General features: G+C 48.7%; 1 protein-coding gene across 1 annotated transcript in view; it reads left to right on the top strand.

Moving 5' to 3' along the window:
- The first annotated feature begins 8,635 nt into the window (after positions 1–8,635).
- MYH9 (myosin heavy chain 9) overlaps positions 8,636–22,725 on the top strand; it is an 88,796-nt gene continuing 74,706 nt past the window's right edge. The window contains exon 1 of the mRNA XM_008144682.3: positions 8,636–8,822. The gene's annotated coding sequence lies outside the window, so the exon portion shown is untranslated. The remainder of the gene's footprint in view (positions 8,823–22,725) is intronic.

Below are 22,725 nucleotides of genomic sequence, written 5' to 3'. Positions count from 1 at the left end.
TACCCCGTTTGGCTCAGTGGATAGAGCATCGGCCTGTGGACTGGAGGGTCACAGGTTCAATTCCGGTGGTTAAGGGCACATGCCTGGGTTGTGGGCTCGATCCCAAGTAGGGGTCGTGCAGGAGGCAGCCAATCAATGATTCTCTGTCATCATTGATGTTTCTCTCTCTCCTTCTCCCTTCCTCTCTGAAATTAAAAAAAATATAGTACCAATAGAGTAAAAAGGCAACTCACAGAATGGGAGAAATGCTTGCAAATCATATATCTGATAAGAGATTAATATTCAGAATATATAGAGAACTTCTAAAATTTAATAACAAAAAACAAACAACTCAATTCAAAAAAATGGGTGAAGGACATTTCTCCAAAGAAGATATACAAATGGCCAATATGCATATGAAAAGATACTCACATCACTTATCATTAGGGAAATGCAAATCAAAACTACAATGAGATACCCCTTCATACCAATTAGGATGGCTACTATCAAAAACAGAACAAAACAAACTCCCAGGAAACAAGTGTTGGTGAGGATGTGGAGAAATTGGAACCCTTGTGCACTGTTAGTGGGAAGGTAAAATGGTACAGCTGCTATAGAAAACAATATGGCGGTTCCTCAAAAAATAAAAAAATAGAACTACTACATGATCCACCTGTAAGTATACACCCAAAAGAATTGAAAGCAGAGTCTCGAAGAGATATTTGTACACCCATGTTCATAGCAACATTATTCCTAATAGCTAAAACATGAAAGCAGCATAAGAGTCCATCAATGGATGAATGGATAAGCAAAATGTGGTGTATCATACGAGGAAATATTATTCAGCATTAAAAGGAAGGAAATTCTGACATATGCTACAACATGGATGGATCTTGAGAACAATATACTAAGTGAAATAAGCTGGCCAGAAAAAGACAAATACTGTATGACTTCACTTCTGAGGAGCCTGGAGTGGCCAAATGCACAGAGACAGAAAGTAGAATGGTGGTTTTCAGAGGCTGGGTTGGGGCAGGGTTGGAGGAGTAGAAAGTTAGTGTTTAATGGGTCTAGAGTTTCAGTTTTGCAAGATGAAAAGAGTTTTGGAGATGAGTGCACTTAATGTTACTGAACTGCACACTTAAAAATGGTTAAAGATGATAAATGTTATGTTATATGTATATCTTTAGAAATAATACTGCATGTCAGAATGAGGCTGGAGTTGGAGATAGGGATTTGGAAATTACTCACATGGATACAATAGTTGAAAGTGGGGGCGTGGGTCAGAAGCCCAAGAAAGAGGGTACAGACCGAGAAGGGAGGAGAAAAGAAGAGAGCTGAAAAGAGGGGCCACTGTGCTGTCCTGGTTAGTACCTGGGCTCTGACGTTCCACACACGTGGGCTGAACTCTGGCTCTGCCATGTAGTGGATGCATGCATTTGGCGAGTCCCTTATCTTCTCTGAACCTCAGCTTCCTCACCTGTAAAATGGAGAATAATATTCAGATCGAACCTCCCGGGGTCATTGTGAGGACTTAATGAGACGATGTTTAAACAAAACACTCAACACGGTGCCTGCCACGTGGTAAAACGCTCCATGAATGTGAGCCTCTGGTAAGGTGATATTTAAAATACTTAACAACGGGTCTGACACAGGTGCCAACCGATGAGGAGAAACGCCGCCTTTAAAAACCTGTGCGTTCCAGGTGAGTATCCCCCCTGGCCGCCACGGGGCTGTGGAGCAATCATGGAAGGGAGAACAGGAAGGTGACCAGTCCCCTTGGGGAGTTTTGAGAAAGTGTGTGTTGGGGGAGGGAATGTCAGGCCGTTTCCAGTGCTGCCCAGGAAGGCAAGGCCTGAGCAGGCATTCAGCTTGCTGACCTCTAAAGAGCAGTGTCATGGGCGTTAGGGCCGAAGGCCAGCGAGAACAAGGTGAGGTCTCTGAGGGCCTGGAGCAGACTGCTCACTCCCTGGAAAAGTCTGGTGACAAGACGGAGGGAGAATGTGGAATGTGTCCACCATGAGAGCACCCTACAGAGCAGTTCACTGCCCTAAAAGCCCTCTGTGCTCCCCCTCTTCCCCTCCCGCCCCCCAGCCCCTGGCAACCACTGATTTTTTTTTTTTTTTTTTTTTTTTACTGTCTCCATGATTTTGCCTTTTCCAGAATGTCATAGAGTTGGAAACATACAGAATGTAACATTGTCAGACTGGCTTCTTTCACTTAGTAATATGCAGCTAAGGTTCTGCTATGTCTTCATGGCTTGATAGCTCATTTCCTCTTTGCCTTGAATAATATTCCATTGTCTGGATGTCCCAGTTTATTTATCCATTCACCCACTGAAGGACATCTTTAAAAAACACACATATATATATATATATAACTATCTATAATATATATATATATTATTGATTTCAGAGAAAAAGGGATAGGGAGAGAAAGATAGAAACATCCCTGTGCAGGTTTTGTGTGGCCATAACTTTTCACTTCCTTTGGGTAAATACCAGGAAGCACAGTTGTTGGATCATGCGGTAAGTCTATGTATAGTTTTTGTAAGAAGCTACTAAACTGTCTTCCTAAGTGGCTGTACCGTTTTGTACTCCCACAGTGTTTCTGTTGCTCACATCCTGCCAGCATCACATGTTGTCAGTGTTCTGGATTTTGACCATTCCAATAGGTACGTGGTGGTGTCTTGTTATTTTTAAATTTGTGTTTCTACAGTGACATAGGGCGTGGAGCATCTTTTCATACGCTTAGTTGCCGTCTGTGTATCTTCTTTGGTGAGGTGTCTGGTGAGGTCTTTTTAAAAATCATGTTTGTTTCCTTAGTGTTGAATTTTAAGAGTTCTTTGTATACTTTGGATAACAGTTCTTTTTTCTTTCTGTTTTTAAGACAGGGAAATCTGAAATATGTTTATAGGCTGGTGAGCTGCCAAGATGTTGAAGATTTTATTTCATTTCTTTCTTCATATTATTTGTAACTTTTAATTTTTTAAAAAATATTTTTATTGATTTCAGAGAGGAAGGAAGAGGGGGAGAGAGAGAGAGAGAGAAACATCCATGATGAGAGAGAATCATGGATCTGCTGCCTCCTGCAAGACCCCCTCTGGGGATTGAACCCACAACCCAGGCATGTGCCCTTGACTGGAATCGAACCTGGGACCTTTCAGTACGCAGGCCAATGCTGTATCCACTGAGCCAAACCAGCTAGGGCTTAACTTTTAATTTTATATAATTACAAACTTATAGAAAATTGCAAGATTAGTACAAAGGAATCCCATATAGCTTTTATTTATCTTCCCAGTAGTTTACATTTTACTCCAATTTTATTATTTCCCTTTTTTAATTGATACATAATTTACAGTCAGTAGAGCACACAAATCTTAAGTGTACAAATCAACGAGTTTGACATATGTGTAGACCCACTCTAACCACCAGCCAGTTCAAGATAGAGAGCATTGTAACACTCCAGTAGGCTCCCTTGGGTCCCCTCCTGGTCACTAACTCTCTTCAAAGGTACCCCTATCCTGGCTTCTGTCACTAGAGATTGACCCTATAGCCACTCCCTACAAGATTGATTTTGCCCGTTCTAGAACTCACATCAAATGGAACCATACAGCATCTCTCTCTCTCTCTCTCTCTCTTTTTTTTTTGGTATCTAAATTCTTTCACTCAACTTTCAATATTTCTGAGATTCATCCATTAAAAGGTAGCTTTAGAAACAGTTTTATCTTACTAATAAAAGCCTAGGTGGCCCTCATGCCATCATGCCTGATGCCCTCATGCTGTCACAAGATGGCTGTGCACACAGCGGGTGTGTGCAGGTGTGGGGGGAGGGGGGCGGGTTTGCCTCTGTGTGCACTTCACGGAGCCTGCCTGGGAGTCCCGCCTCCTCCCAGCTCCGTACATGGCCAGGCCTGGGGGTCCCGTGGCTCCATGTGGCACGTGGGAGGTGGGGCCGGCAGGTCCCCATGCAGCATGGAGGCCTGGGGTTCTGCAGCTACAGCCTACCTCTTTGGGGCAATCCATCGAGGAGCCCTGGATGGGTGGGCGGGGCCTACCTCTTTGGGGTGATCGATCACGGGGCTCCCACGCTGTGACAGGGCACAGGCCAGACTGGAGGGCCCCCCCACCCCCAGTGCACGAATTTCGTGCACCAGGCCACTAGTTGAGATATAAGTCGCCTACCATAAAGTTCATCATTTTAAAATATGTAATTTGTGGTTTTAAAAGTACATTCACAGAGTTGTGTAATCATCCCCATGATCTAATTTCAGAACACTTGCATTGCCTCAAAAATACTCCTCATACTCATTAGCAGTAACTTCCCATTCTTTCCTCTCCCCAACCTCTGGCAACCACAAATCTATATTCTGTCTCTATGGATTTACCTATTCTGGACATTTATTCTTCTTTTTTTAATCATTGTTGAAAATATTACATATGTCCCCCTTTTTTCCCATTGACCTTTCCCACCCTGCTCCCCACCCCAGGCCTTCACCACCCTATTGTCTGTGTCCAGGGGTTATGCATATATGCATACAAGTTTATTGGTTGACCTCCTCCCCCTCACCACCTCCCCATCCTCCCCTGCCTTCCCTCTGAGGTTTGACAGTCTGTTCATGCTTCTATGTCTCTGGGTCTATTTTTGTTCACCAGTTTTGGACATTTTATATACATAAAATTATATAGTGTGTGGCCTTTTGTGACTGGCTCCTTTCACTTAGCATAATGTTTTTAAAGGACTCCATGTTATAGTCTGTATCCGTACTTTATTTCTTTTAATTGCTGAATAATATTCCATTGTATGGATTTGTCACCTTTTGTTTATCCATTCAGCAGTTCATGGACATTTGCGTCATCCTACTTTTTACATGTAACACTAGTTTGTTCTTTTGTATTTCTGTGTAGGAATCAATAGTATGGACATAATCAATATACCCATTTTACCATTCACAGACTTTTTTCCTCCTAATTTTTGGTCATGTTAAGCTGCTATGAACATTTTGATATATGCCTTTCCTCCTAAGTTTTGGTCATATTAAGCCACTGTGAACATTTTGATATATGTCTATTATTACTCACTGGTAGAATTGCTGGTATACATGTATATTCAATGTTCTTGATAAATTCTGGATACATGTCTTTTGTTATATCTACATTTTGCCAATATTTTCTCCCTGTCTGTGGTTTGATTTTTCACTTGCTTATATGTGTCTTTTGATGAAAATGAATTCTTAATTTTAGTAAAGTTCAACATAACAATATTCTCTTATGATTTATACTTTTTGGGTTACATTTAAGAAATTTTTATTTACTTCAAGGTCGTGAAAATATTCTCCTATGCTTTCTTCTAGAAGTTTTATTGTTTGCTTTCCACATTTATGTCTCTGATCCAGCCTAAACTGTGTGAGGGTAGGAGTCAAGATTCATGTTTCCACATGTGTATGTAACCCTAACCCTAACTGCTGATCTAGCACCATTTATTAAAAAGACCATCTTTTCCTTACTTATTTGAGGTAGCACCTTTGTAATAAATCAGCTGACCATATATATGTGGATCTCTCAATTTTATTTTAACTATGTGTGTATATAAAGATTTGAAGGAAATAACAGGGTTTATTAATAGTTGCTGTATTGTGGTAATAAGGTTATGGGCGATCACCTTTCCATTCTTTTTAGTATTTTCTACATCAACCATAACACTATTTTAACACTTAGACAAAATAGGTAAAATACATATATTTTTACTATTATAAAAATAGATACTAACAAGGGTGTAGGTTCTCGGGAGACTGGCAGAGTGAGGCTGGACAGCCTGTGGCAAGACTGTCGGAGTTAGGGAGCATCTCGGCTAGTGGATGGGGAGAAGAGAATTCAGGGTCTGGCCAACAAAGGACTTCCATCTTCTTAGTGACCTGTATTCCCAGGAGAGGTGGTGCTAGGATACCGGGGCCATGAGGAAAATGGTAATGACCATTATCAATAATGCTCTGCTGAGTAACAACAACAGCAGCAGCAACGAGATATCGCTCTGTTGTAGTGTACACTGCTTTCAGATCCTCCGTTACTCCCAACATTCCTGAGGGCTGGGTGAGGCCCTGTGATTTTGCCCATCTTTAAAGATAGGGAAACAGTCCTGGCCCAGTGGCTTGGTTGGTTATAGCATCATCCTGATACGCCAAGTTTGTGGGTTCGATCACCAGTCAGGGCACATACAAGAAGCAACCAATGAGCGTATAAATAAGTGGAACAACTCGGTATCTCTCTCTCTCTCTCTCCCTTCCTCTCTTTCTCTAACATCAATTAAAAATTAAATAAAAAAGATAAGGAAACAGGTACTCTCTGAGCCCTGCTCCAGCATTCACTAAGGACCATTTTATGCTAAGCCTTGTGTTAGTTCTGGGTCCACAGAGACAAATAAAGCACAGAGAGGGGCACCTAACTGGCCTACAGGGTCAGGGAAGGGATTGTACAGGAGGTGACATCAAAGTGAGTCTTTTTCTTCCATTTTGGAAAAATTATCCAAGAGATTTATGTTAGGAAAAAATCAGTCACAATCATCTACCAAGACATAACCTCTATTTATACTATAATATAATGCCTTTTAAACCTCATTCTCCCCCCCTCTCTTATACACACACACACACACACACACACACACACTGCATAAAAAGAAAATCCTGCTAGAACAGCATTCTAAGTGCTTTCTTCACTTAATATATTTTAAATCAATAAGTACAAAACTATGTAACATTTTAATGACTTTCAACATATGGATGTATCAAAAAATTTTAATTGATTAATTATATTGTACATTTATTTATAATATTTAATGACTATAAACAATGTTTCGAACAACTTTTAAACCCATATCTGTACTTCTCCAATTTTTTTTAAAAAACAGAAGTTCCCACAATTGCATTCTTTTTTTAAAAAAAATTATTGATTGATTTTAGAGATAGGGGAAGGAAGAGAGAGAGAGAGAGAGAAAAAGGGGGGGAGAGAGAGAGAGAAACATCAATTTCTTGTTCCATTTATTTATGCATTTATTGGTTGATTCTTGTATGTGCCCTGACCAGGGATAAACCCGAAACTTTGATGTATTGGGACAAGGACGTTCTAACCAACTGAGCTATCCGGCCAGGACTCTTTTGCCTTTAGATCATAAACTTTTTCTGAAGTTCATTTGGAAGAATAGCTTAGTTGTGTTAGAATGAAAATTATAAAAGGAAAGGATAATGAGAAATTTGCCCTCTTAGATATAAAATGTATTAGAAAGCTACCTTCATTAAAATATTGTGGAACTGGCACAGGAACACACAGGAAGATCAATGGATACAATGCAGAAACAGATCCAAACATACACTGAGTGGCCAGATTATTATGATCTCTGAACGCATAATAATCTGGCCACTCAGTGTGAGTGTGTGTGTGTATGTGTGTGTGTGTATATACACACACACACTCACACTCTCTCTATATATAGAGGCCTGGTGCAAGAAGTCGTGCATGGGTGGGGTCCAGCCAGCCTGTCCAGGGGGAGGGGACATGGCGGTCGGCCAGCCTGCCTGCTGGTTGAACTCCTGGTTGAGGGGACAATTTGCATATTAGCCTTTTATTATATAGGATATATATATATAAGATATACACCGAGTGGCCATATTATTATTCGTTCAGAGATCATAATAATCTGGCCACTCAGTGTATAAAAGTTCCATAGGTGATGAAGGTGGTACCTAAAATCAGTGGAGAAAATGGTATGTAGACAACTGACTGTTACAAAAATTATATTAGATTTCTTCCTCCAAAATCAACATAAATTCTAGATGGATTAAAAGATGAGTGTAAACATTCTTTTAAAAAAATTTTAAAAAATCTTCTTGTATTGGCCAAGTGCTCTTTGCCTACCTAAAAAACAAACAAAAAAACCCAAGAAAATATTTTGCACTGAATACCTAAAAGGGAAGTGTGCGAGTTAACACGAGGAGATAAAGAAAGGCTTGGAAGGTCCGGAGCCTGAAAGAAGGCAGGCAAGCGAGCCCAGTCTATGGAGAGGGTTAGGCATCGAACACCGAACTCTGGGCGCCCACCAGGAATCCGGGGCTGAGTCCCTGTACGCTCCCCAGGCCATCATAATTATGTAAAATAGCTCTTTTTCCATATATGGTACTTAATATCTGTTCTTCTGCTAGGATGACATGGGACAGGGAAAACTGCTCGCGGGGCGGGGTGTCAGAATCCTGGACCTTCCCAGTCCTCCGCTCCCGCCCGACCTCGCCCCCGCCCAGGCAAGGCACCAACATCCCAGCCCTGAAGCGAGGGCCTCCTCCTCCTGATTGGACTCTCTCTGTGTCAATCTGCCCCTGGAACCTGGCTGTCCGTTGAACCCGCCCTAGTAGGCGGGGCTCCCGCCTAGGAAGCGCGGGGGAAGGTGGAGAGAGGGTAGAGGTTGGAGCGGATGAATCCCCACCCCTCTGGACCCAGAGGCACCGCCCCCAATCCATTCCCATAGGCTAACATGTCTGTCCATCAAGATTGGAGGAGGTCGGAGTGGATGAGACAGTCCAGAGGGCGGGATCATCCCTCCAGGCTCCGCCTCCGAGCCGGCGCCGGGCGAGGAATGGGCGGGCGGCTGGAAGGGCGGGGCGGGAAGGCGGCGAGGAGCCGACCGGGTGCGGTGAGGCGCGCAGATCACCGCGGTTCCTGGGCAGGGCACGGAAGCAGAGCCAGGCTGACCTGCTGCAGCTCCCGCCTCGCGCGCTCGCCCCACCCCGCCGTCGCCCGAGCGCTCGAGAAAGCCTTTTCGGGAGAAGCAGCGCCTGTTCCCCGGGGCCGATCCAGGTTCAGGTGAGCGAGCCCCACCAGCCGGTCCCGCCCCGGGGTGGCGGGTGCGGACGGCGGTGACGGGGCGCAGGCGTCTGGCAGGCGGGCCGACGTGTGGTTCTCGGCCCCGGCGCGGCCGGCGGCCGGCGGCCGGCGCGGGCGGGTGCGAGCGCTGCGGGCCGGGCTGGCACCGCATCCTTCCCCGAGGGGCAGCGGGACCCCTGCGCGATGCTCGGGAAGGCGCCGCTGGCAGCGCGGTCTCGGGGAGCAGAGGGAGGCGTTCGCGGCCAGCGCTCCCCGGAAACCCTTCATCTCCTCCAACCCCACCCCCGCCCGGCTCGCTCCCGGCGGGGCACCGGGGAGCCTCGACCTCCCCCTGCTGCCGGGGCACGCGCCCCGCCCTCGCCTCGCCCAGCGCCCAAGTTGGGCAAACTTTTTAACCCCTTCCGGGGACCCAAACGGGCGGTGGGCTCGGGGCTGCGGCTCCTTTGGAAGTTTCTAAGGCCTTTTCCGAAACGGAGGTAACGGGCAGGCGGGGACCGTTTGGCAGCTGTCAGGGCGTCCTCCTGAGTCAGAATCGGACAGCCCCGCCGCAGACATTGCACTCGGCTCGGTTTCCGCCCTCTGCTCCCGACTTCCTCATTTGCGCGGCTGCGAGCGGTCGGGCAGAGGAGGGCGCTGGGAGAGGTGCGGTGGGTGCCCGGAGGAGGAGGACCCGGCGGGCGCCGGGCCGCCAGACAGGAAAGAGTTCCCAGTTCCCCCGCAGCCCCGCACCCTTTGACTTTTGACTTCTCTCCGGGAGGAGGAGGCCCGGGACTGCCCGCAGCCATCGGTGCCTCCCAGGCATGCACCTGATTCCACCGCACCTGGGGCCGCCCCACCCGGGCGGGGCCGGGGGTGGGTGGGTGGGGGAGCTGCATCCTGTGCCTTTAGGACTGGGCCTGGGCTATTGCATCGTTCCTGTTTGGGCCAGATCTGGGGTTTTCTACACCCCTACCCCTACTTCCCGTGCTGGGGTGCTCACCCCATCCTGTCCTGGGGCCACGCCCAGAGCAGGACTGCACCCATCTTCCATCCCTCCAAACGGAGGACCCTCCAGGACAGGGTTGCCGGCTGTCTTGAGGTGGTGGCCGCGGCGGCAGGGTGAGTGCCAGGGCTGCTGTCTGCGGCCCCACCCAGCTCCCACCCAGCCCCCACCCCGCAGCCAGGTGTCGGGAGAAAGGTTCCTGGGAAGTCCCAGGTCTTGGAGACAGGCCGCTTCCTCTGCGGGGCAATTGAGAGGCCCAGCCACTTCTCGGGTCACTGCACTCCGTTCTGGGTTTGACAGGATTTCAAAGTAACTGTTGAGTAACTGTGGGAGGGGACAAGAGCCTTAGCGCCTTCCTGCAACACTGTGGCCATTTCCACGGTTTGAGGCCCTCCTGGTAACTCACCTGTTAATTCTTTTTTTTTTTTTTTTGGTAGGAAGAGAGGCTGCTTTAAGGCTTATTTAGACAATCACTCGACTGATATTAGTTTATATACAAGGCTGCTGGGGGTGAGGGGAGGATACATAGATGTGTAATTGAGCAAATATTTAACTGGCTTCTCTGTGCCAGGGACTCTGCCAGGTGGTAAAGGGGGTGTGAGGTTGAGTAAGACCTGGCCCCTGCCCTTGGGCAGTTAGGGGAGAGCTGAGACAAACTGGTAGATGACTCTACTGTGAGGCGAAGATGACAGAGACCCCAGAAAGGTGCTGTGAGTCATGGGGATTCGGAGGAAGGAGCCAGCCCATCCTGGGAGACCCATCGGCCTCTGCTGTTGAGGAGTCCACAGCCCTCCAGGGGAAATAGTGGCCCAGTGACTGAAATACAAAGGCGGCCTGTGATGAGTGTCCCAAGCATGCCACAGACAAAGGACTCGAGGAATTCCAAAAGGGGCCACTTCTGTCTGAGGCCAGGAGGGAAGCGGCCTCAGCCTCGAGGAAGGAGCACACTGCCGGTTTGCAAACAGGGCAGGCACTGGGTGTTGGAAAGTGAGGACTCATTTAGTGGGTAATTGAGGGGTAATTAAAAGCGTCAAGAGATTGCTCAGTGTAATTTGAGAGCCGCTGTGCCCCCCAGATGGCTGTGGGGTGACACCAAAGAGCTCTACTCTTCACACTCAGCAAGTCCTGGCAGTGCCTGCGGGCAGATCCAGGTGCTGGCAGATCCAGGTGCCCAGATTGGCAGGCTCTGCTTGGGGAAGGGCCGCCCTGCTTGTCTGAGGGGCACATGAGGGGAGAGGAAAGAGAGGGTCAGAGCCCTGGCATTCTGTCCTTTTATTTTTAAACTTTTTAACCCAGGGGGTTGGAGATGGGACAACTTCTCTCTTGCAGGATGAAGGATGCATGTTAATCACAGCCTGCCTTTCGCCTGTTCTTGATCCAGGAAAAACAAAACAAGGATCTGTTAGCTTTTTAAAAGGAAAAAAGCCCAGGAAAAATGCAGCATTGTTGTGCAGCCTGGTAGGGTATTGCTAGAGACCAGGCTAGCTGTGCTTTCTTCACTTCCTCTTGTAGCTAATCCTTCAGTAAAGTACTTAAGACAGCCCTTACCAGCTTGACATCTTTATTTCAAAAGGAGAGGAGGGGTTGGCTGTTGTTTTCCTCAGAGGCGGGCCTTGCGCTTCTCTTGGGGGAGAAAGAGAAACCCAAAGCAAAGAAAAAAGAAAAAAAAAAAAGAAATCCAAGCCTTAACAGCTTCCTCCCAAGCATCATGTTCCAGAAATATTTAGAATAACAAAATCTGTGTGTCCTCTTAATTAAACAAACGTCTAATTTGCTGAGCATTAAAGAGCATCTCTGCCGCAGGGGCAGGAAGTGCATTTTCTCTTTGTGCAGCCCCAGAGAGTCACTGCCTCGGCCTTAACCCTTGGTGCACTGAGCCTCTGGGCTCAGGTCCCCCGGTGACTGAGTGGAGCCCTGGCTGCCCCTGGGAAGAGGTGCTCCTGGGACTTACAGAATCCCATTCTTAGAGGTGGGGACTGCGGGGTTGTGAGCTTCAGAACAAGGCTCCAGTCCTGACCCTGCCACTACTTGCTTTATGACCTTAGGCAAGGCACCCAACCCTTTGTGGGAATCCTGACAGCTCCCCTACAGGGTGAGATGTGAGAACTAAAAGGATGAAGGTACTGAAAGGGCCTATGTAAGGTACGTAGAGTGGCTACGTAAAATTTTAAGACAATATATAAATGTTCCGTCTTAATTCCCTGGGTTGTCAGGGGAGGAAACAGGAGAGGAGGGGTAGATGGTTTTCCTGGCTCCTGACTCAGTGCCCTTTCTACTTCCAAACAGGTGTGCTGGTGCCTGGGCACGTGTGTGCGCAGACTCGTGGCCTCTGAAGCCTAGGTGGCTCTGGGGCCCAGCCGCTGATGGCTGTGGATGCACTTGCTGAGCTTGTGCTGAGCAGCCTCATTTCTGGGCCCTGGCCTGGGTAGAAGGGGCGCAAACTAACTGCAAGTTTTCGTTCTAAAACATGGTTTCCAGTGCTCTAGGACATCGCCAAGGGGTAGCATGGCAAGAGCCTTGAGTGTCTGGAGACCTGGCTTCTAGCTCTAGCTGAGGGAACATTTGATTTTGGTAGAAAATGCCATTATTTTGCCTACAAAGACATCACACCAGTTTGTGAGCCCACTAATTATGCACGAGAGGGCGGGGAAAACTGACAAATTCAGTCATTTTAATTTTTCCATTATGCCCCAGTTTCTTAGGTATTCTCCTGCCCTATTGATGGCCACATGAGTTGTAATAACTCTCCTTTTTTTAAAAATCCTCACCCAAGGATATTTCTCCATTGATTTTCAGAGAGAATGGAAGGGCTGGGGAGAGAGAGAAACATCGATGTGAGAAAGACACATTGATTGGTTGCTTCCTGCATGTGCCCCAACAGGGCCTGAGCATGCAACCAAGGTACATGCCCTTGACGGGGTTTGAACCCAGGACGCTTCAGTCAGCAGGCTGACTCTATCCACTGAGCCAAACTGGCTAGGCACAATTCTCCTTTTTGAAGGTAGTTTGGCGGCTCAAAGCATAGTCCTTCTGTCTGAATTCTAGGAATGCACCCCACAGATCAGCTCAAATGTGCAAAAGGAAATGTTGAGGATATTGTTTGCAGCATTGTCGTAGACAAAGACAGGAAACAAGCTCACTGTCCATCAGAAAGGGCAAATAAATCATGGCCCAGCTGTACAGTGGCAGTGCTCACAGCCCTTTAGAAAACGAGGCCGATCTGTACGTACTGCTGGGTCATGCTCTGCGGGACATGTTGTAAGTGGAAGAAACTAGATGTGAAGTAGTATAGATGGTGGTCCCTTTGTGTGAAACATGCTATGTCACCTTGGCTCTGTGCCTGAAAGATATCGAGATGCTGGTAATAGTGGTTGCCTCTTGAAAGGGCCCAGGAAGCAAGAATAGGGGCGGGGAGGGGGTGCATTATTTTTCACTAAATGCCTTTTTATGTGTATTGCCCTTAAATCATAAAAGACTTAAAATTTTTCTTATTTTTATTACCTATAAAAATAAGGGGGTCTGCTGGCCAATCTTGCAGGTCTCAGTTTTAAAATGCATTGCTCTAGATTCCAAGTTTCCTATTGAGTGCCTACTGTGTGCAAGGAAGGAGGAAAGGTTTTAAAAATGGACTGACTTGCTCTTGTGGCTGGAACATTTTGGGTACTGTTCTCTTCTCCATGATGTCATATTATCACCAGAGTAACCCTTGAGAAATGTCTACTCTGATCCACTCCCTCATATTCTGGAAAATGGTAGATGATTGCTTTTCTTTGCTGTATGTGTCTGGAAAGTATTTCAGGATGACCTTTTGCCAAGTTTCCCACAGTCCCCCTGGCTCCAAATTACCCGGAGTCCTTTCCTGGGGAGTCTACCTGACCAGAAGTCTATACCAGGCCTTTATTCTCTTGGGTCCTCTAACCTTAAGGTCATTTCAACCACTAGTGTGCCCCTTTCCCCCTCCATCCCATCGTCCCTCAGACATCTGGCCTGTGGTTCTTACGTATTAACAGTGGAAAGGCCCAAATTCTTGAGAAAATGTGATCAGAAGAGTGTTTTGACTTGGAGGACCCCCATTCCCTTCTTCAGGAAGCCCATCTTCGTCTTGCCTGGTGTGGGTACTGGAGGAGCTGCCAGCTCTGCTCGCTGCTGAGTTAGCTCTTTCCTGTGGCAAAGGCAGTGGAAGACCCCGTCAGGGTCTCTGCCAGGCCTGTGCCCCTGCCAGGCAGCCTCTGGCCTCCGGGAGGAATGGCATGAGTCACCCATGAGTATACGGAATGAGCCTAGGTCTAAAATGGGCTTGCCACCACATGGGCGCGAAGGCTGGATGCTGGCCTGCCAAATCCCCCTGCCCCCACCTGCTCTCGTGCTTTGATGGTACCAAATATTTGGGAAGCAGGAGGGGAGCTGCCCTCTGTGTCTGATGCATGTCTCTTTAAAAAGTAACTTAGGCTGGCTGCTCTGTTGGAATTTCTCAGGCCCCCATTCTGCTGACTAGTTTCTCAGGCCCGAGGTGATTCAGCACCCAGAATGGGACACAACATCCTGGCCTCTGGGCTGGTGGTCCCAGAAAAGGCTCTTGACTGGCCTTTGGCTGAGGGCAAGGCCTTCTGGGGAGCTTCTCCAGAGCCTGAGCCTCCAGGTCTCACAGTGGAACCTTCTGTAGGCACCTTCTTCTTCAGCTCGGTTGTTACTCCACCAGGAACCTTCCTGCTGAGGCTGGAGGGAGCCTTGCAAGGCCTTCTGGAACTTGCCACTGAAGGGTGTGGCTTCCTGCCTGGGCAGGTTGGGCTGGGCCCCTGGAGAAGTTGAAGGTGGAGCTGATCTTCCCCCACCCTCCGGTCTTTGCTTCCGTGCCTCTCAGGGGTCCTGGTCCTTAGGGCCCTACAGTACTCCCCAGAGGAACAGGGGGCCTCTGAGGAGGTCCCCTCTCACTTCCGTGGACATTTCTTTCCAGTTTGGGAACTAGCGTCTTAGGGTTCTTTTCTTTTCATTGTAACTCTAATGCTTAAAAGAAAAATCAACAGAACAATAAAATCTCCCTATTGAATTTACTGAGAATTAGAGAATGCCCGAGCTGGAAGGGATATTAAGGACAGTGTAATTTTTCTCCCTTAATTCCAGAAGGAGTGGTTTGTTTGCCCAAGCTCATCTGTCTGCGCGTTGGTAGAAGAAAGCTTTGGCCCCTGGTTTCACTCACCCCCAGTGCCTTTCTCTCAAAATTATGTGGCCTCGTTTAAAAGTGTTTTGAACTGTTATCATCCCTTTTATGCGCTGTTTAGCCAAGCAACACATACTTAGCTCCTTTAATCTTTCCTCAAGAGTCTATTCTTCCCCACCCTTAATCTTTTTCGTTTTTTGGGGGGTGGGCACTAGGGTTAAGAAATAGGGTGGGAGGTGTTTCTCGGGTTTCTCTGAACTTCTTCCAGTTGGACAGGCCATTTAGGCTGGAAGTTCCCACAGCTCAAAAATCAATATTTCACATGGGGTCGTGCCAGGCAGCAGGGTGGGCCCTTCTGAGAGACAGTGGCTTTCCAGCCAGTCCTCATTTCCAGTCATTTTAAGTAATTTAATGTCTTGGGGGATCGATTTGTTGTATTTTCAGCATGAAACCTACAGTAGAGGGACCAAAACAAGGGCTTTGCGGTCAGATGGAACTAGGACTAGCCCCCCACCTTGTCTCCTGTTACACTGGAGCCTCAGTTTCCTTATCCGCACCATGGAGATGCCTGCCTTTTCAGGCTTGTTGTGATTAACATAGAAACATGTGTTCAGTGAAGTGGGGCTTTTCTCTCTCCCCTTCTTCCTCCTTTTTCTCATGTTATCACCAACATCGTCAGATGGAAGAAAAGATACGTTCAGGTTTTAAAGATTTAAAGTTTGTCTAACAAGCCTGTCCCTTGACCACAGGGTGTGGTGACGAAGATCACCGAGGAACCTGCCAGAAGATTTCCTGGGCTGCATGCTGAGGTTTCAAGGGCTGCACGCAACCTCTGCATTCTGACCACACAATACAATTCAACGTGTTACGTCTGCGCTGGTTATGAGCTGGCTCAGGCCGTTTAAAAAAGCTTGTTACAAAGCACTACCTTTATTTAGCGTTGCCTGTGTTCAAAAGCCGCCGCGCTTCCTGTGTTTTGCCTTAAGTCACTGGGCTGGAGAAGGCAGCTTCCTGTCTGATAAACATAAAGTCAGGCATTTGGAACAGTTTGGGTGACTTCATCTAACTGGGCTGGAAGGGGAAGAGGATTTTAGAACCCACTGGACTGTGAAGAAAGACCTGGAGGCCAGGGGCGGGCTCTCTCCCTCTCTGGATCCCAGGTTCTTGTCCAGTGCCTGGCTCAGAGTCAGCCCCGGTAGGAGAGGCGCTGAAGTCTCACTGGTACCTTTGCCTGTGAGCCAGGGGACACGGAGGCCCAGGCAGCCTAAGCTTTAGAGTGCCGTTTGGTAGTGATCTCTCCATTTTACAAAATTCGGATGCAAGGTACTTACTTGTCTGGAAATCTCTGGGGCGAGAAAGGTGGTGGCAGGGAGCCGTTTTAAAGGTTTGGTCTATTTTTTTTTAATATTTAAGAGCCAACTATTGGGTATGAGAGTATGGACCTCAAATTTTTTTGCGAAATCAATAACCGAGGCTCCTTGGGCCCCTGCACTGTGCCATGGCCTGCACTGTGCCAGGCTTGCTGGGGCTTCAGTGGGGCTGGAGGGCAGGGAGCGCCTCCTCATCCTCAGGAGTGTCCCCCCTTCCCCGGCCTCTAATCGTGGGTAGGGACACTGGGAGAGAGATTTGCCACACGAGACAGGCCATATTACACAGAGGGCTGGGGATTTCTGAGCCTTTGAGCGAGCTTCCTGGAGGCTAGAATTGCCTGGAAGGTGGAGGGAGATGGGGATGGTGGCGGGGAAGGAAGAGGCTCTGGTGGCAGGGCACTGGCCTGGGAATCAGGATGTCCGGGTTGAAGTCCTCCCAGCTCGGCTAATAATAGTAATCATAATCATAATAGTTAAATTTTATTGAGCACTGTGCTGGTGCTTTTACATGAATTATCTCATTTCTTGCCTCATTCTCATGAGCTAGGGAAGTATCCCCATTTTGTAGATGAGGAGACTGAGCAGGGATTCAAACATGGGTGCTCTGACTCTAGACCCCAGTGTGACCTTATAGATGCCCTTCACTCCCGGGCTAGACAGTGAGGGGATGGGCTGGTCCCTGGGGCCTCCTCCCTCACCAGTGACCGGGAATTAACGAAAGGAGCAGACTTTGGGCCGTGGCAGAATGGGGCCTCCTGTCCTATAGTGCAGTTGGCTACTCAGAGAGAGGTTGCTAGTTCGATAGTGTTGCCTTGGCTACGGACTTCACCTTTAACCTCGACTGGTCATTTTTCATATGTGTGTGGCTGGTCCTAAGGAAGGGCAGGTGAAAAGACTGCCGCCGGGCAGTGTAAGTCCTGGCTGCTGTGCCTGCCGGCTGGTGGCCAGGCCATGGCGATCTTCACCAGGGAGCCAGCCAGTCAGCGGGCCTGCCATCATCTTCACCCTTGGGATCTTCTTGACCTCAGCCCACTTGCATCCAACAGACTGGAATTCCTTCCTTTCTTCATTTGTTCATCTGTCCACCATCATTCAGTAACCACTCTTCAGAGCTTCTTATGTGCTAGGCCAGTGGTCGGCAAACTCATTAGTCAACAGAGCCAAATATCAACAGTACAACGATTGAAATTTCTTTTGAGAGCCAAATTTTTTAAACTTAAACTTCTTCTAATGCCACTTCTTCAAAATAGACTCGCCCAGGCCGTGGTATTTTGTGGAAGAGCCACAAGCAAGGGGCCAAAGGGCCGTATGTGGCTCGCGAGCCGCAGTTTGCCGACCACGGTGCTAGGCACTGGGCTGGGTGCTGGGAACGTGGAGGTGAAGGAAGCAGTTTCCTGGAGCTGATGGTGTCCTGCCAGCTCGGGGAGAGAGGCTCAGGAGGGTCTGAGAAGGCTTCCTGGAGGAGGCGGCATCTGAGCTGATTGCAAGCTAGGGACGTGGCACAGTGCGTCCAGGGAGCAGGGCTGGGACCTTGTTCAGTTGCTCAGACCCTGGCGGTGCTTTGTTCGGGGGTGATTCAGGTTGCCAAGGCCCTCTGAGTCATGGGGCTGGTAAAAGATTTCCTCTCCTGAGGAGCTCTAGGCCCAGTCCTTTCTCCCAGTCTTTACAGAGCTCAGATGGCTCATTAAGGCCTCCTTTCCCCTGGCCGTTTCCTGGGAAATGTGGGAGTGCAGGATTCCACTCCCAGGTCCTTAACCCCTGAGTGGCTGCTGGGAATTCTGCCTGTGTCCACTGGGTGTGTGGTCAGCATGCTGTTTCCAGCTGAAGGACTTGGGGGAGATTTATCATGGAGTGTTGAGAGAGACATAATAGTTTACTGGAATCAGTTCCCTCCTTAGAGTTTTAAAAAGGGGGCGTTGTGTATACCTCAAACAGTAATAACAAAGCTGGTGAGAAGATTTGCCCTTATCCCATCCACCGTTTGCATCTTTCTGGGCTTTCTGACCATATTGCCACAATTATTATTTTAATGGAGGAGAAGAAACATTACATTGCCAGAAAGTTTATTGGGTTTTATTGACTGTTTTGGAAATTCATTCATTCAGCAAATAGGTCCTGAGCATTTGTTCTAGGGCAGAAACTGCTAGGTGGTTAGGACGTAGATGAATGAGACATTACAGGTCCTGCCCTCAGGGGTCTAGGCCCAGGGAAAAACCACTGTACTCTGCTGTTGTGGGTTGTGATAAAGGTGAGCCCAGGAGAAAGTGGTAGCTCAGATGCCCAATTTGAGTTGACGGAAAACAGGTAAAACCACTTTGTCATTCGTGGTGAGAAAGCTTAGGAACATTGACCCGGGAGATCTTTCTGGGCTCATTGGAGGCAGATCTTCAACCAGCTGCCCCTCCCTGAGTGGCTCCTGTACTGCCCTGGGCCAGAAAAGACGCTGGGAGGAAGTAGGGGGGCATAGGCTCCCAGGGCTCATGTTGACAGGGAGGGGAAATAGCCCCTGGCCCTAGTGAGAGGGCCCCCTCAGTGCCCATGGGCAAGAGGCAGCTGAGGGTGGGGCAGCAGGGGCTGAGGTGGGGTGGGGTGGTCTCCAAAATGTCCGAAGGCTACTGACAGGCCACTTAGGCTGGGCTGTGGCTCCTACCCCCTGGATTGTAGCAACAAGTTGCAACAGTTTGGTTTTGTTGCAAAGAGGAAGTTGCAGAATCCCAGTGGCTGCCTTTGAACAGATAGATAGATGTTAACAATAGTAAGGGAGTTACTCGGGTGGGCTGGGCAGTGCATGAGGGGAGAGGATGGGTCGTCAGGGTCTAGAAACTGGAATGCAATGTCTTTGCTCTGGAATTTTCTTTCCTTCCAGATAGATGGCTTCCTTACCGGTATCCTTTCCTTTTGCCAGCCCTGCATTGTCCCTGTTTCCCCAGCCCCAGCTCCTGACTCCAGGGAGCCTGACCAGTACTCCGCTGTGTTCCTGGAGAGCAGGAGCGAAGTCACTTGTTCTGAAAGGAGCCACAGGCTTATTGTCACCCACCCACCCCACCCACCCGCCTAGGGAATGAGAGGGCCGGGGTGGCCCCAGACATGGTCACGGGGACACTTCCACAGCCTTGTGTGTGTTTCAGGTTTGTCACCCTCTGAGTTCCCTTTCCAGCCTGCAGTGGGGCTTTGGCTCAGTACCAGGCCGCTCGGGTTTGAGGTTTGACTAGGAGAGCTCTGTTCCTCAATGCCCCCTTCAGCACACACTCCTAAAACCCCAAACAAACCCTACACCCGTAACCTAACTTTATTTTCACATATTGACTGAGAGTTAGCAATAAGGCGAAACCTAAGCTAGGGGTTTCGGCACTTGGTAGATGTTCCCTGGTGGTGGAGGCGAGGTCCTTTGTGTATCTTCTCTCTTTATTTCCTGTCACCTTGTTTACACTATTACTTGGTGCTGATTATAGGCTAGAGATTATCTTTGAGTTTATACTGTTTTTAATTATTGACCAGCTGTAATATTGGAGGAGGAGAGGTGGGTGCAAGGAACAGAGAATTAGATAAAGCAGAAGGAGGCTGCGGGGTGTGGGAAGGGAGTGGGTGACTTGAGAAGCAGCAGCTGGGTTTGAGTCCCATTTTCACTTGGTTTAGTAGTCGATTAAATATGCCTCAAATGCTGGGGATAGGCGACTGAATAAAACCACCAAACCCTCTGTAGTTCACATTCTGTCAGTCAGACAGGCAAACTCACCATGGCAGGTCAGGGTGCTGGTAGGCGCTGACGAGAACAGGTGAGGGCATAGTACAAAGTGCCACAGACGGGATGACGTAAACAGCAGACATTTATTCTCACAGTCTGGAGGCTAGACGTCCAAGCCCATGGTGCTGGCAGGGCTGGTTTCCTCTGAGGCCTCCCTCCTTGGCTTGCAGATGGCTGCGCCCTTGCTGCCTCTTCACATGGTCTTCCCTTTGTGCACGAGCATCCGAGCTGTCCCCCAAGTGTCCAGATTTCCTCTTCTTATAAGGACAGTAGGCGGATTGGATTAGGGCCCACCCTAATGGTTCATTTTAACTTAATTGCCTCTTTTTAAAAACCCTATCTCCAAATACCATCACATTTTGAGATCCTGGGAGTTAAAGCATCAACATAAGAATTTTTTTGAGGGTTGAGGGACACAATTTACACCACAACAGGGGAGAAGAGAGTGAGGGGGGTGTCAGTGAAGGCCTCTCTAATTCAAGAACATTTTCTTTGGTTCCTGAGGTATGAGGGCTGAGCCCTCCAGGACTTGTCTACTTTACTCATTTATTTAACTGCTTTGAGTCCCAGTTTTCTCATCTGTAAAATCCTATCTAATAAAGAGGGAATATGCTAATTGACCCTCACATAATCACAAAGATGGCAGCGCCCACAGCCAATAAGGAGGGAATATGCTAATTGACTGCCATGCCCTCAAAGATGGTGGTGCCCACAGCCACAAGATGGCAGCACCCAGTCCCCTCAGCCCCCTAGCCACCCAGGGCCAGCCCAAGGCATAGGCAAGCCTTGGATAGCGGCTGCCCAGCTGCCCAGGGCCGCCCAAGGCTCAGGTCACCAGGGCCGGCCAAGGCTTGAGCTGTTGGCAGTGGCAGCAGCAGAGGTGTGATAGGGTATCGCCTCCTGCTCTTGAGGGCTCCTGGACTGTGAGAGGGGGCAGGCTGGGCTGAGGGACCCCCTCCCCCCCCCATCCAGTGCATGAATTTTCATGCACTGGGCCTCTAGTATGGTTAATAAAACCCAATAAATGTCAGTTTCTTTCTGCCTCCCACCTGCACCTTTTCCTCCTGCCCCTTTCCTCCTCTCTACTCCCCAGTTCCACTTCTGATTAGGGTGCTTTAGTACTGGGCCTGCAGGAAGGACCGGGACCGCTTCTCCCCCACCCCGCCCCCTGCTGTTCCCAGCCCCCAGGGGGCTCTCTCACAGGGGTGATGGCATCCCCACCCAGTTCCTTCAACCACGTGTTCTTGGAGGTGGCTCTCCCCTCTGAGGAGCCGCAAACACTGTTTTTACATGAGCAAGGAGTGACACTGGAGCAAACTGGTGCAGGACTATAAACATCAAATACCAGTTGCAGGCCACAGCGTGGGAGGGCGGCCAGGGAAAGAGCTCCCCGTACAGGCGACGAGGTCTTACACCTCCCTGTGCCACTCTCGCTTCTCTCATTAGAGGTGCTGCCCCTCGGACCCTTGTGCATGCCTGGCCCGAGGTGGGCACTCACTGTGTGCTTGAGAAATGGGTGGATGTATTCATACCTGAGTGTGGTCACACACATCCTGGTTCAGCGTCAGCGCTGTCCCTTAGCCCGGTGTGACTTTGGCACAAGGCTGTATTCCTGAGGCTTAGCCACCATGATGAGTATGTCTAGTACTATGTACATAGGCAGGGGCTCTGGAGTCAGACCCTCTGACCTAATCCTGGTTCGCCCACTTGCCAGCTCTGATGTTGGTTAAGCCAGGCATCCTTTCGGTGCCTGTTTTCTTTGTCTGTGGAATGAGGAAAATATGAAAATAAAGTTTAGCTTTATTGTTTATATGTTTTATTTGTACATAACTTGTCCAGCATAGTGCCAGGGTATCTATAAATATATCAGTTTTTTATAAAACTTGTTAAATCTATTTCTGTCACTATGAAGCTTGAAGTCAAACGAAAGTCTCCCAGTCCCATGAGAATGGCGGTATTAATGTTCCCATTTTATAGCCGGGAAAAATTGAGGCTCAGAGAACCTAAGTGCCTTAGCCCTAGGTAGCAAGTGAGAGATCTCAGATCCTCTCCTTGATCCTCAGGTTTTCAGGCCGGTTGTTTCCCATACCCGTCTCTCATCCCACTTAGCCCATCGCATGGATAATGGCTGTGAAGTTGGGGGCTGCAGACTGCATGATCTTGTACACAACATTGAAGCAGTGGTTGTTAGGACCCAGTGCCTCCCTGGCTTATGGTATCAGGTGTAGAATACAGCCCTCCCTGTTCCAGCCTACACAAGTCAGTGTTTAGCAGGTGGGAGTGGGCGGCCTGGTGTGTGAAATCTGTCAGCCTGGTCCCCGCAGCGGACTTGAGCTTTTCTCCCTCAGCTTCCTAGCCCACCAGCACGCTGTTCTCAGCCTGCCTCCTGCCCAGAGCCAGCCTGCCGCCCACCAACTGATTCCTGCATTTGCCAGCGTGAGGAGGAGGTGGCTGGGTCGCTCCAAGAGCTCATGAAAAATGCCTCCTTATGGGATTAATTACTCGATGCTGAGCACTGGAATTCGCAGGGCTCCCTCCGCACTCTGGCTTCTCACCTCCAATCATTTCCACTCCTTCCTCCAAACCTACCTGAGTTCTGCACACTTTCTGGCCAGCATGTGAAACCT

The sequence above is a fragment of the Eptesicus fuscus genome, chromosome 7, assembly GCF_027574615.1.
Source record: "Eptesicus fuscus isolate TK198812 chromosome 7, DD_ASM_mEF_20220401, whole genome shotgun sequence".
Lineage (NCBI taxonomy): Eukaryota > Metazoa > Chordata > Mammalia > Chiroptera > Vespertilionidae > Eptesicus > Eptesicus fuscus.
Note: the sequence above shows the minus strand (reverse complement) of the source record. Positions and strands in the feature narration are given on the sequence as shown.